This window comes from Lathamus discolor, chromosome 3, assembly GCF_037157495.1.
Source record: "Lathamus discolor isolate bLatDis1 chromosome 3, bLatDis1.hap1, whole genome shotgun sequence".
NCBI lineage: Eukaryota > Metazoa > Chordata > Aves > Psittaciformes > Psittacidae > Lathamus > Lathamus discolor.
The window spans coordinates 58,673,747-58,687,339 of record NC_088886.1 but is presented as its reverse complement, the minus strand read 5'-3'; the positions used below and the strand labels follow the sequence as shown (position 1 = coordinate 58,687,339).

At 48.1% G+C, this 13,593-nt stretch overlaps 1 protein-coding gene across 5 annotated transcripts in view; it reads left to right on the top strand.

Annotated features, from left to right (window-relative positions):
• Nucleotides 1-13,593, top strand: part of ST6GAL1 (ST6 beta-galactoside alpha-2,6-sialyltransferase 1) — a 45,411-nt gene that overhangs the window by 11,051 nt on the left and 20,767 nt on the right. For 4 of the 5 annotated variants that reach the window (XM_065675461.1, XM_065675464.1, XM_065675465.1 and 1 more), the window contains exon 2: nucleotides 2,068-2,233. The gene's annotated coding sequence lies outside the window, so the exon portion shown is untranslated. Of the gene's footprint in view, nucleotides 1-2,067; nucleotides 2,234-9,803; nucleotides 9,941-13,593 lie in introns of those variants that run through there. The other variant, XM_065675466.1, reaches the window with a different exon arrangement.

Here is a 13,593-nt window from a genome sequence, read left to right as displayed (position 1 = left end):
CGTTAACAATTAAGCAATAAGCAAATAACATTTCTGTTTAGACTGCGGGATGCTTTCCTCTGCCAAAGCAGCCATCAGGCAGTTGGTTGTGCTGCCGCTGGGTGAAGCGGGAAAGAGAAGTAATTTCTCACCTCTGGAAAGAAAATAGACCATAAGTGTTTGCCGGCTGCCAGCAGGAGGGATGCTGAATGATGGTGGAGGCCTCCTTCCTCCTCTTGCCTCCTGGTCCTCACCTAGGGGGTCCTAGACCTTCAGCATCCTCCAGCGTCTTTCCATATACACCCTCTGTCTGAGGAGGGAAGAAGAATCAATGATTGTTTTTACCACATTGTTGCGAGTGAGGGGGTAATTTGGGGTCCGTATTTAACCTTGACATCTTCTCTACCAGTAACTCTCTGATAGTATTCCTGGTGATGCAAATACTTGCCCTGTAGAAATGCCGTGTTGGTGAATTTGTCAAACTCAGGCTTGACTAGAAGGTAAGCAGGGCTGATCGCTCTTGTGCACATGGCTTGCTTGACTCCCTGTGTTCCTCTGCATCCCTTCTCTCTCCTGTTTGTATGTTTGTCTCTCCTAAACATGCTCTTTCTACAGGCCACAAAGCTTGGTGTGAGCGCAGCCTGCAGCAAGGAGACCCTGCTGCTCTGCTGGCCAGGGGTTTCCTAGCCCGGCATGTGAAGTGCTGGGGCTCAGGCTCACCACTGCTCGTCCAGCTTTTCTGCACTGCATTACAGCTGTCCTGTGGTCTGCCTGCTCATCTTTCTTCACCCAAGGGTGGCTCGCTCTAATTGCTTGCTGTGATGGCTGACCCCTTGCTGGATGAGGTGGCTTTCAAAGGTGGAGCTACACCGATGTATTGCTGCTGGCCAGGATAAGTGAAGAGCGTTCTTTTTCAGTCTAGCAGACAGCTCTTTGTGTTTTCTTCCTCCTTGACCTAACCCTCAAGTGTCGTTTTAGTTTGAGTAGTTCTTGCCCACTGAGAACCTGCACCAGCTAGCACTGGTGGGACCTCAGCGCTCATGCAAAGACATTGCATGCTGTTGTCTCTTTGCACCAAGCAGCACCCCTCTTCTCTTTTCTGTCTTCTTTCTTGCTATTTGCTTCTCTTTTTTCTATTCACCACACAAACTTTGCAAAGCCTTTTTCCCACTGCTTCCCTTCCCCTGCCACAGTGTGCTGCAGTGGGTTAGAGGCCTTGGATGGGTCAAACTGGCAGTGACTTGGCATATCGGCATATTAGGAGCTCTCCTGAAGCTGCGAGTGCTTGGGTTCCCTGCTGAGAGCAGAGAGCTGGGCTGTTGGACTCAGGAGTGAAACATATGCCAGGGCATGCACATACACTGGAAACTTGCCCAGGGCAGGATAATTACAGGAGGCAGCGTTTTTCGAGTGGACCATGTGCTCTCACTTGCTAAACAGTCTTGTGATTAATATCTTATTTAAGAGGATTTTAGGACATGTGCTGCAGTTACACTGAGTTTCTTTTAGAAGCAGGGGAGAGTTTAGAAAAATAAACTCGGTAAAGGCTCCTTTGTGTTTCCAGCAAGGGTCATCGGATAAGTGCAGTGCATCGCTGCTCCGTTGCATCTGTACAGGCGGTGGGTTTTGCTGTTAAGGGTTCAGTGGGAGAAGGATCTGCAAGAGGGGATTTGCACATGTGGTTATGCAGGCTGCATTGCTGAGATCTCCTTAGGGACCCAGAACTCTGGTGCTGAGGGTGCGCTCTTCTGCCCTGATTTCAGCATTACCAGCTCTCCCTGGCTCCTGGTGTTAGACTCTGGCGAGTTCTACAGCCAGCAGGTCTTCACCAGCAGATTTTGCCTTCAAAATAAGGCTCTGTGTGCTGTTTCAGTTGAGCATAGGTTATGTTTAAAGGTGTTGGTGACTCAGTTGTTAGTCTTACCCAGGACACCATTGCCTGTGGTGTGGGCACAGCAGCATCTGGGCATTTCTACGTCACCACTGACGTGGTGTGTGGTTCTGGCTGGTGGTTGTGGTTCCCGGCTCAGTGGTTTTGGATCAGACTGTTGTGGCTGTCTAACATGTTCCCCTTAATTTCTTTCCTAGGCTAGAAACTTACTTAAAAAGAAGATGGGAGCATGAAAGTTTGCATGTAGAGCATGGATATACTCCCCATGGTGGTACCTACTACAGATTTTACCTGACAATCTGCTTCTGCCTGGAAGGGTTTGACAGGAACCACTGTGGACAGCAAAGGAACCTGGAGATGAAGGTGATGACCTCTTCTTTACCCTCCTCTTTTTTCCTTTCACATGCCTGCAGCAAGAGCACAGCTGCTGTTGGCATGATGGGGCCATGTACATTCAGAGGCTCTGCTCTTAGCACTGGGACTGTGTTGTGTTGCTTGCAGAGTTGGGAGGATGGCAGAGAAAGTGGAAAGGGTTCTTTGCTGCTCCCATTGCAACTATCCTGTATTTCTTTTTTAAAGCAAATTAAAACATTTATTCTGCTTCTTGTGGGAGCCCTTGTAGGTGTTGCTACTTATTGGTCATGCTCCAGAGATGCATGTCCAAGATCCAGTGACTATTCTGACTTTCAAAAAAAAAATCAATGGAAGATGGGTGCTGGGGCTTGTTTTGGTTAAGGCCTTCCCCAGTAACCATACTGCTGGTGGTGCTAGGTTAGAGTGGTGATGCCACTGGTTTTCCTTTCTTGCTCCCCCGATGGCATCCTGCCTCTTGTTGCAGCACTGCAAGCCTTTAGCAGCTGCCTCTTGGAATGATAAGCTAGTCCAAAGGATCCATATCACATCTTAAGTATTCCTAGAGCTCTGTGCTTCAGCTTTGGGCCTGATTAGTCCAGTAGGTGTGTGAATGCTGCTACCTTTTGGCATACAATTAGTGTACAGTGTAAAGTTTTGATTATGCAAATCTTGGGCAGCCTGAGCCATTGCAGAGACTGGAGAATGCAGTGATACTGGACACCCCCCCCCCCCCCCCCCTTTAATCTTGTGCATGGAAAGCTAACTTGGTAGGGGGCCTTTTTAGAGGTGACCTCAAACATAAGTATTGGGGTTTTGCCTGTTTTCATGTGTGAAGGAAGTTTAGGAGGGCCTCATTTTTATAGCTGCTTCTTTAAATCCTTAACTTGCTGACGCCAAGAGTGCCAGATGCTGCTCCCCACTTCCTCCTCTGCTGGGAACATGCTAATCTCTTCTCTGCTTAAACCCTGCATCTTTAATATGGAAAATGCACCACCGTTTCTTCCTTTCTGGCCAGGAACATTTCTCCCTCCCGGTGTTGTATTACCTTTTAGCATTGCAAACTGAAACACTTGGGCTAGGGTGGTGGAGCTCCAGCAGCCTGCCTACCTGGGGCTGCTGGATTTCCATCCCCAGAGAGGGCAAAGAGCAGCCAAAACTTCCACGGATGTCAAGACAGAGCAGTATGGAGCTTGGGGAGTGTTGGCAGGAGGCACAATGCACTGCTGGGGGCATGTGAGTGGAGAACAAGGAACATGGCATGCTGTCTTCGGTGTCTTTGGCAGCTGCTCTTTTCATGGAGAAAGAATGAAACTAAACTGGTGGTGGCTTGACTTGTGGTTAGGTGGGATTTGGGTATGGAGCAAAGGATCACGAAGGCAGGTCAGCCGTGGTCTCTGCCTTGTAAAGCTTTTTTTGTGTGTGATTTTTGATTTTTAAAGCAAAGGAGGCTTTGTGAGGTTTGTTGGGTTGTTTGGGGGTGGTTTTTTAGTTTGGTTTTTCTTCCTTATTCCTCTGTGTAAATCTTCTGCTTGCTGGACAAAGACATGTCTTGAGGTATGACCTGAAGCGGGACAGTGGGATCTTGTGTAGGCATGGGAGTCAGCCTCTCTCAAGAGGTGTGGGAGCACGGGGCAGCTCTGTGTGCATGTGTGAAGTACAGATATGCAGCACTGACTGATGACTATTATTTTGCCCTTAGCTGGATACCAGTCACTGGGACAGCTGACATCTAAGGCCAAGCCAGGTTCACTTTTAGTGCAGGTATTCCTTCTGTTAATGTGCTTTGATAATGCTCAAATGAAGAATTATCTGCCATTTGGGCAAGGACAAAATGTCAAGGCGCCTTTGAAATGCTCAGAAGTCTTCTTGTTGAACAGCCAAACCTAATCCCCTGTTAACTAAATATGTTTTCAGACTAGGCAGCCTGGTTAGACCCAGCTTGTAATATGCAAAGGCTGCTGGAGGGAGTTAAGTATTTGAGAACCAGCAAAGCTTGGGCTGTAATATCTGTGTTTGTCTGCAATATCTGTACCTCTCAGTCTGCTCAGGCCTCTTGTTAGCAGTTATGCTGTTAATATCTGAAATGGAAAAGGGCCTTTTCTCTTTCCGCCTTTGGGGACATCCAAAATAAGGAAGTAAGTCCAAAAATAGGCACAAACCCTCCCTTCACCCCCCCAGTGCTCTGTGTGGCTCAGTGGGAGCCTTCTACCCCTGCTGCTTTAGAAAGTGACTTGTGGCGGAGCAGAGCCTGCCCATTGGAGAAGAGGCACTGCTGATGTTTTGGGTCTACGTGGTGAAAGGCAGAGAGAAGGACAAGGATGTGCTTCAGTGTGTGGCATCCAGGTTTAGCAATGGTTCTCCAAGGTGGGAGTCCAGACCAGTGAGCACGCTCAGCAAAACCTTGGCCATGAACTACAATACAGCTCCCTTCAATGATAATAGGATGAAGCATATATAATCATATTGTGTAAGATTAACAGACTACTTAATTCTGCATACTTGATGCTGGAGCGTGGCACCAGCCCATCTGTTTGTTAACACTGCAGTTTTACACATTTTGCTCATAGTAAATGATTTCTTCCTCATGTCTCATCTCAGTCTCCCCTCTGCCGGGTTACAGCCATTCACCCTTGTCCTGTCCCTACAGGCCCTTGTCAGAAGCCCCTCTCCAGATTGCTTGTCTCCCCTTTAGGCACTGGGAGCTGCTCGAAGGTCTCTCTGGAGCCTTCTCTTCTCCCGGCTGAACCAGCCCAGCTCTCTCAGCCTGTGCTACCTCAAACATTGCTTCACACTGAAGCACCCTGTGGGACTTGTGCATCAGCTCTGAAACGTCTTGGTGGGCAGGGGACATGAGCCCAGAGCAGGCTCTGCACACAGATCTGGGAAGGGTGGGAGAAAAGCTGACCAAAACTACAGATAAGGAAAGGACTTCCAACAAGGCAGGTCTGTGGAGGGTGGGAGGAGGGCTGGAGGTGGGTATACAGATCTCACCAAGGCAGCTGCCTGCCACTGCACTGTGTGGAGAGGCCATGGAGATTAGGCCATTGCCTTGAGCAGCGCTGATGCTGGATGGGGTGAGAAGGACATTAGGAGGATTTCCCAGGAGGAAGAGGAGAGTCCTGGAGGAGCAGACACAGTAAGAAGGCAACTGCTTCCCCACCTCTAGCCCCCCTCCCACACAGCGCCGTGCATCCTCTGTCACTTAAAATAGCTCTGAAGTGCTGTGGCCCAGAGGAGCGGTTTTGCCGAGCGCTAACCACCAGCGCTGCGGTGTGGGTGCTTGATCAGAGCACTCGCCGTCAGCTCCCTGGCAGCAGCGGCACCGGGTGAAGTCAGAGGGTTGAGGGGAGCCGGTGCCTCCAGACCAGCGAGTGGGAAACTTCCGCTGTGCTTTCCTGCTCGCTCACAAACGGGTTCTCACCTCTCCGGGCTGTAATCTGCCTCCGTCTCTGAAAGTGCTCTGATGTTGGGTCAGCTATTAAGACCTCCTGAAAAGGGCATGGAAAGTTAGCTGCAAGTGAGCTCATTTCTGAAGCACCCATGCTCCATCCTGTCCAAGCTGGTTACAGAGAAAGCCTTCTGAAGATCCGGGCAAGGCAAGGTTTTATACGCAACCCAAAGTGAGAGTCAAACTGGGGTAGGCTCATAATTTTTAGCCCTGTATTTTAGGCAAAAATAATTGAAAGTTGTCATTCCTAGCAGATGCCAACAACGTCCTGGCCTGCATCCCCAGCAGCTTGAGCAGCAGGTCGAGGGAGGGAATTCTCCCCCTCTACTGTGCTCTGGTGAGACCCCCCCTGCAGTCCTGATCCAGCTCTGGGGCAACAACACAACAGGGATATGGGGCTGTTGGAGCCAGAGTTGGCTGTTGGAGTCCAGAGGAGGCCATGGAGATGCTGTGAGGGCTGGAGCAGCTCTGCTCTGGAGCCAGGCTGAGAGAGCTGGGCAGGGTCAGCCTGGAGAAGAGAAGGCTCCTGAAGGGGAGACCTTAGAGCAGCTCCAGTGCCTAAAGGGGCTACAAGAAACCTGGAGAGGGGCTTTGGACAAGGGCCTGTAGGGACAGGACAAGGGGGAATGGCTTTAACCTGCCAGAGGGGAGACTGAGATGCGACATTAGGAAGAAGTTCTTCCCTGTGAGGGTGCTGAGGCGCTGGCACAGGGTGCCCAGAGAAGCTGTGGCTGCCCCATCCCTGGCAGTGTTCAAGGCCAGGTTGGACACAGGGGCTTGGAGCAACCTGCTCTAGTGGAAGGTGTCCCTGCCCACGACAGGGGTTTGGAACTGGGTGAGCTTTAAGGTCCCTTCCACCCCACACCACTCTGTGGTTCTATGATTCTGTTGATTTTTTTAACTAGTGATTTCTGCATCTAATACTTCAGAAAAAGGAAGAAAAAATCTGAGCAGATGACTTGTATGTTGTCAAGGGAAATTACTTTTACAACGCTGGCTTCTGTGTGTGTGACAGCTTATGAAAAACCTTTGATTTCAGTAATATCAATTTCATACTGTATTGTGAATGTGTTATCTCCTGATTCAAAAATAGGTGGGAACAGGTATGTAAGTAGCTAAATATATGTATTTGTTATATATCCAACAGATAGGGACACACATTTCAGAGGAAGCAGAAGGACTTTAGCTGATTTGCCCTGATTTTTGTGTGCCTGGAAATAAGAAAACAAACAAAACCCCAGTGAAATGCAAATGAATAATCCCATACTAGTGTGAGAGGGTTTTGCTAGGCTTCTCTGTAGTTTTTCCTTGCTTTGATACTGGAGTATCATGGCTGCTTCTACATGCAGGGAGATACTCTAACCAGCATACCCAGGGCTTGAGGATTCCCAGCCAGTTTAGCCTCAGAGGCTACTGATATGATGGCCTGAGGGTGGAAATATAATGGTGTGCCTCCTCTCAGAAGAGGGTCAGGACTGTGTACCTTCAGATGCTTGTGCAAGCCTAAAATATGGTGTGGTAGAAGCTCAGCTTCCATCCTGAGGAGCTACAGTGGGAGACTCTGGAAAGCAGTGAGGTACACTGGTGGTAAGGATCCCTTTGGTGAGAGGAGAGGGGAAAGGGGATGTGAAGGGTCACCGAGGATCATCTCGATGAGGCTATGGTGGCGTTCTTTAAAAAAGAACACCTGTAAGACTTGCCCCTTAAATGCATACTGGAGTGAAAGTAGGCAGGTTCGTTTAAACAAAATGAATGATTAAAGCTGAAGTTTGATCTGAGCCAGATCAAAAGTCACTCATGTTTAAAGTTCAGTGAACTTTAAACCCAATGCTTTTCCACTTTAAGCTTGGGTCCAATGCTTAGCAGCAAGAGGAAACAGGCTTGTGCTAGACAGGGCATGAGATCACCCTCGCGCTGTCTAGCACCGTGCGGGATGTTAGGGTGTGTGAGATTTATGGTGTGTGAGATCACTGCCGTATGGAAACACCCCATTCTTCATCTAAAGCAGCTGAGCGTGGTGTCCTCGTCCTGTGAGTCACTCCCAGCAGCTGGCAGCCACCACCGTGCATGTGGAACATCTTGCCTGGATTTGCCAGGTTCCATGTCTGCACAGAAGTCTGGGATGCTGATAGTTCTGGCACTTGTACCTAGCCATGCGGTCCATCGAGGTGTGTAACTGCAAGAGATGACTGTAAGCAGTGTTTGCTGCACAGTCTCATCTCAGAGACAAGTTTTGCCGTGTTCTGTACCTTGTCCCTGGTTTCTAAAGGTTTCTTCCAACAAGACATCAAGTGTTTGCTGCTGCAGTGCAGTCTCCTCTGGGCATGGAAGAAGCCCCAGTGAAACACTTTGGCCTTCTGGTTTTGGGTTGTTGAGATGTTACGTGAAAGAATTGGGTGGATTTGGGGATCAGGCTTTCTGAGTGAGAGTGGTGCAGTGCAGATTTGATTAACTGAAACTGAGAGCATGTACTTTGGGTCAGGATTGCGCCATCGAAGCTGAGCTGCTGGTTGCCCCCACACGTACTGTGTTTCCATCCATGCTGGGAAGCAGTTTCTGACCAAAGAGGGTTTGAGTCAAGTAAAACCCAACAAAAAGAAGCTTTCCAAGCATGGAATGACATCTATTGGTTGCATCAGCTGCTTGGGTTACTGCATTTCCCAGCAGCAGGACACCAACAGGAATAAGGAATGCCCCCTCAATCCTCCTGATGAGGAACATGTTGTTTTTTGAACTTTCCTTTAGGATTTTCTTGGTGAAGAAGATGAAGCTGGTATTGGCAGGGCTATGAAATAGCTGAACTGGGGATGGTGCTGAAAATGCTGGCAGGACTCGAGTATTTAAACAGAAGCAATTGAAGATGTTATAAAAAGAAGAATTGTTTTGTAGATAAAGTTGGGTTTCTCTTGGGGCATGAACTCTGTGAAATAATACTTCTACATGTATGATCATCTTTGGGCCATCCACCTCTTAGGTGCTAGGAAATGGCTCCTTTTTTAGCAGTTATAGGTAGAAAACTGGGGGTGGGGGTGGTGGTGGTGTTGTGAGGTGTGGAGTCTCATAACTAGTAATGGAGATCATTGGTGGTTGAGAATGACCTCTTCTGAAGCCATCTGTTCTAGGCATTACAGATGCCCAACTTCTGTGTTTGGGGTGAGTTTCCTTCACCAAAGAAGGCATCTGGCGTCTTTGTGTCCAAGTGGCAGTGAGTGGATAAGAAGAGAGCTTTGTGCTTGTGTGCGTCAGTTAACAATGGCAATAACATCCTCCTCCCATATCTCATCCCTCCTCCAATATCTCATCCTTTCTTCCCCTGAAGTGCTGGCTGGTCCCGGGGGAAAACAGGCATCTTTCATTGCTCTGGAAGGCTCAGAGAGCTCTTTTAGGTCATGCAAGAGCTCTTTCAGGCTGCTGAAATATATCATGCTAAAAGCAGTACGAGAGACAACATTGATTGGAGGAGATACAAAAATGTCTGGGGCCCCCTTTGCTGCTTTAGGGAGTAACTTATGTTTTTGTTGGAATTATCTGTCTGGATCTCTTCCTTTGTGCTGAGCTGCTACCTGGCTTTGATGAAAACCACATCTGGGTTGAGATTCACTGATTGTCTTGCTTGTTATTAACTCCTGAGCCCTGCACGCTCAGCTGTGCCAGTGGGGCAGTGCCATGGGGTTGGTAGGGTGGGTTGGCATCCTTCATAGTGGAGGCACAAACTCTGCGTGCATGAAGTCTCTGTGGCCTTAAAAACTAGAGGGGAGAAAGCAGCCTGCTTCAAGGGGAGGTGTGTGGTTTGGATCCAGGGTGGATACATCTAACTGCCATCTGCAAGCTCTGCTGCCAGGCTTACTTCTGAAGTGGCAGTCATAGGAACTGAGTGATGTGTTTGGGGCCAGGAGCTGGATAGTGCTTCCAGGCTTTATGCCTGGTTATCAGATAGAGGAAAAAGCAGACTAAAACTACTTGGAATAGAAGATATTAAATAGAGTGGAGAGTCACTAAGATGTCCTTCATTGCTGTCAGGACGTGTAAGTGGGGAAGAAAAAGGGAATTATTTGCATAGGTTTTGCCTAGGTTTGCATGGTGGAGCTGCCAGGTGTCCTGCATGCTCTGCTTGAGGCCTGTGAGCTGGAGCTGGTGCTAGTCTGTGATACGTCCTTCACCCCACCAAAGAATGGGTATTGAGCACTGGTTTTAGAGGCATCTCTTTGCTCCTGCAAAGCACTCTCCATGCTGGGTCCTTAAAGTAGAAGACATAGTCTTGGGTACAGGTAGGAGGTACCATTGAACATGTTTTCCTTTCCTAAATGCCTGGGGGTATGCTGAGGGAAGAAAATAGCGAGGTTTTGAATGAAGGCTTTATCAGGCAAGTTTCATTAATGTTTTCTGTTTATATAAATACACATGTGAAACTTTGAGGGAGGAGGTGTCTTAAGCTCTTTAAATGTCTTCAAATGCATCTAGTCCCTCAGATTTCGTGCTATTCATTTATATTGCTTATGATTTATAAAATTGAATTTTATTTGGACAAGGTCACTCTCGTAGTGATGTTCTTCTGGTTTATTGACAGTAGATACATTTGAAATGATTCTACAAGGGGGTAGTGTTAATAGATGGATAAATCAGACTTGTGCTTAAAAAAGCAAAGCAGCACTTGCTGTTACGAACACCTGAAGTCCAGCCACACCATGAGCTCCCTGTGCATGGATGTGACTTGCTGATGTGCCTTGGCAAAATGTGTATTTGACATCTGCTACTGTAAATATTTTGTCTTCTGATAACTCGGCTGTTGTTTCAACATTGAGTGGTATGCAGGGCTTTGGGGTATATGGATTCCTGGCTATCTGCTACCTCAGCTGCTCAGCCTGACACTGAATTTGGACCAGGGCTTCTTTCGGTTATACCCACCTTTCGTCTGGTCATTGCAGTCTTCATTTAATTAGTGGAACTGATGATGCGTGGTAGAAGCAATACCAATTTAGCTTACCTAAGACTGGCTATGGAGCGTGAAAGGAAGCATATAACCGTAAAATCATAGATTGGTATGCATTTGAAGGGACCTTAAAGCTCATCCAGTTCCAACCCCTGCCACAGGCAGGGACACCTTCCACTAGAGCAGGTTGCTCCAAGCCCCTGTGTCCAACCTGGCCTTGAACACTGCCAGGGATGGGGCAGCCACAGCTTCTCTGGGCACCCTGTGCCAGCGCCTCAGCACCCTCACAGGGAAAGGTTTCATTCTTCAGTTTCATCATCTGAATCTCCTGTGTTTAAGTCTGAACCATTTTTGGGTTGTGGAAAAACACCTGGTTATTGTAACATGGGTGGTTTAGTTTTGGAGTTTTGTTTTTACCTCCTTTACTATCAGGGACAAATTAGTTAACTGTAATTTTGATGTTTCCATTTGTCTTCCATGCCTCCAGTTCCCTGCATTGGAAGGAACTCTTTTGATTTTTTAACAGATAAGCAGTTTAAGTGCTTGATAAATTATTTTTCTCTTCTCTTTGATGGGCTCTAACGTGTGTCCTTTCTTATATTCTCTTCATTGCCATCGGGACATGACTTTTTTCTCAGCACCTGACGCTTTTTGGTGACCACTCTTCATATCTCTGTATCCCTCTTACATTATTAAGTATGGCTTTTTAAATGAAAACCAATTCATTTCAAACGTAGTGCAGAAAGTGTTTTGCTTAACATAGAGGGATTTTAATAATGCTTCCTGAAGTCAGTGGCCAGAATTCCCGTTTTACTTCTGTTCTCCTGGGAAGTTGGCATGCTGGCATCTGCTGCTGAGTGCCAGCTCTGCTATCCCTGACAGGGGTGAGCTCTGGGTGTGAAGAAGAAAACGAAATCCCAGTACTGCTGCTGGACTGAAAACTAGCCATGGCAGATGCACAGCTCTGCAAGTGCATTTCACTGTCTGTGGTGTCAGGGAAATATTATCCTGAAGGGAAGTGTAGCTGCAGCTGGCACAAGGTGTATTTGTTGTCTGGGAGCCATAGAATACCAGTTACATGTCTGGGCACGGAGAGATATTTGTGGAGGCATTAAGTGTTGACCTGCCACATGCTGCTAATTTGAAATAAGGAACCACTCTCATCTCATTTCAAAAGATAAATGTCATAGAGAAACACGTTTGGACGGGAACAAGGAGGTGATTCGGTTTGATTTGAAGGTGTAATGTTCCCTGTAAAGTAAATAGTCTTAAATGAGTGATCACATCCTGGTCTTTAAAGCCAGGGGCAGGGAGAACTTTTGTTGTTGGTTTCAGTGTGGGAATGGTTATGCTAAGGCTGAGTGGTTATAAAAACCTTCCTTGAGAGGTCTATTATGCTGGGGGGGGGGTGGCGGTCAGGTATGGGTCAAGAAGCAGTGCCTTTGGGAATTGGTGCTGTGCATGGTACAATGCACTTTCTTCAGTCTGAACATGAAACTGGCAATTTTAGAAATGGAAAAGCTTTGTTACCAGCAGTGGTCTCCAAATATCTCACTGAGTGAGGCTCCCACGGGCAGGAGCCCATCAGGAAATGGTTTCTATGCTGAGCTGCCCACTGAATGCTCCTGTGGTGGCTGGCTGACCACAATCCAGGCTGCCAGAGCCTGGATCTTGCCTGGGGCAGGCTGGGAATCCACACAGATGGAGTCTCTTTCCTAATTGTTATTGTTAACAAGGAATATTCAGCAAGCATCTGTCTGTGGGGTCAGAAGCTGGGTTTTGTGGTGAATTGCTGGTCCCACCAGCCAAGAGATTGGTTGTGTTCCAGTGCTCGTGAACTCGCTGTCCTTCTGGGTGAGTAACCCACCAGGCAAGAAATATGTGTATGGTGTTCTCCACCATGGCATGCCTTGATAGTTGTTTTTTCTTGTCCCAGGAGTTAAACTGTCCTTTCATCTTCATGCACCTGCAAAGGATGCCTGAGTAGACCATTTCCCCCTTAGGCAGCAGGGTCAGGGACTGTAACTGCTCATCCAGGACAATGGTTGGAGCATATGGCTTTGCAGAAGGAGAAGATACACTCTTTGGTGTTAACCGCTTTCCTGACGGTGTTGCAATGAAGGGTGGCAATGTGATGTATGTGTTGCAGCTGAAGGTCATCCCTTTGTGGATGCCAGTCTAAACAGTTGGTGAAGGGACAGGAGGGCTGTCCCTTTTACAGTAGTGAGCTATTAGAGCAGCATGGCTGGGCTGTAACACTGTTAGTTGAATCCCTCCCTTCCTCCCTCAATAGGTTGGTGTTGAAGTGAAGACAGTCCTCATGCGTGCATGTTTGTGTCTGCTCCTGGTTTGCAGCACAACGGCAGACAGAGGCTCACTTCCAATCCAAACCATTCTGTGATACTTTTGAAAGCTGCTTCTCAGCCCTGTGGGTGCTGCTGGGCATCCTCCTTCTTGCTGCATAGAATCATAGTCACAGAATGGTTTGTTTTGGAAGGAACCTTAGAGCTCACCCAGTTCCAAACCCCTGTCGTGGGCAGGGACACCTTCCACTAGAGCAGGTTGCTCCAAGCCCCTGTGTCCAACCTGGCCTTGAGCACTGCCAGGGATGGGGCAGCCACAGCTTCTCTGGGCACCCTGTGCCAGCCCCTCAGCACCCTCACAGGGAAGAACTTCTTAATGTCTACTCTAAATGTCCCCTGTTAAACTGCTGGCCTGTCCTTGACCGCATGGGTTACCTGGTCCAGATGCTCAGGTGCAGATTTCTCATTGTATATGTCATACTTGATAACATAAAGTGGTTTATTACAGCTGAGCTCAAACAGCTCCAAACATGCACTTAAGACCATGCTGTGGTAGGCACTGGCCCTGGGCCCAAGCTGTGCAGGCATCTGGCAGGATGGCGGGAGCTGGAGATGGGAAGCCTCTTGCGTTGGGTCTCTGTGGCCAATGGTGACCATGAGGTTGCTTCTGCAGGTGCCTGGTGGAGCA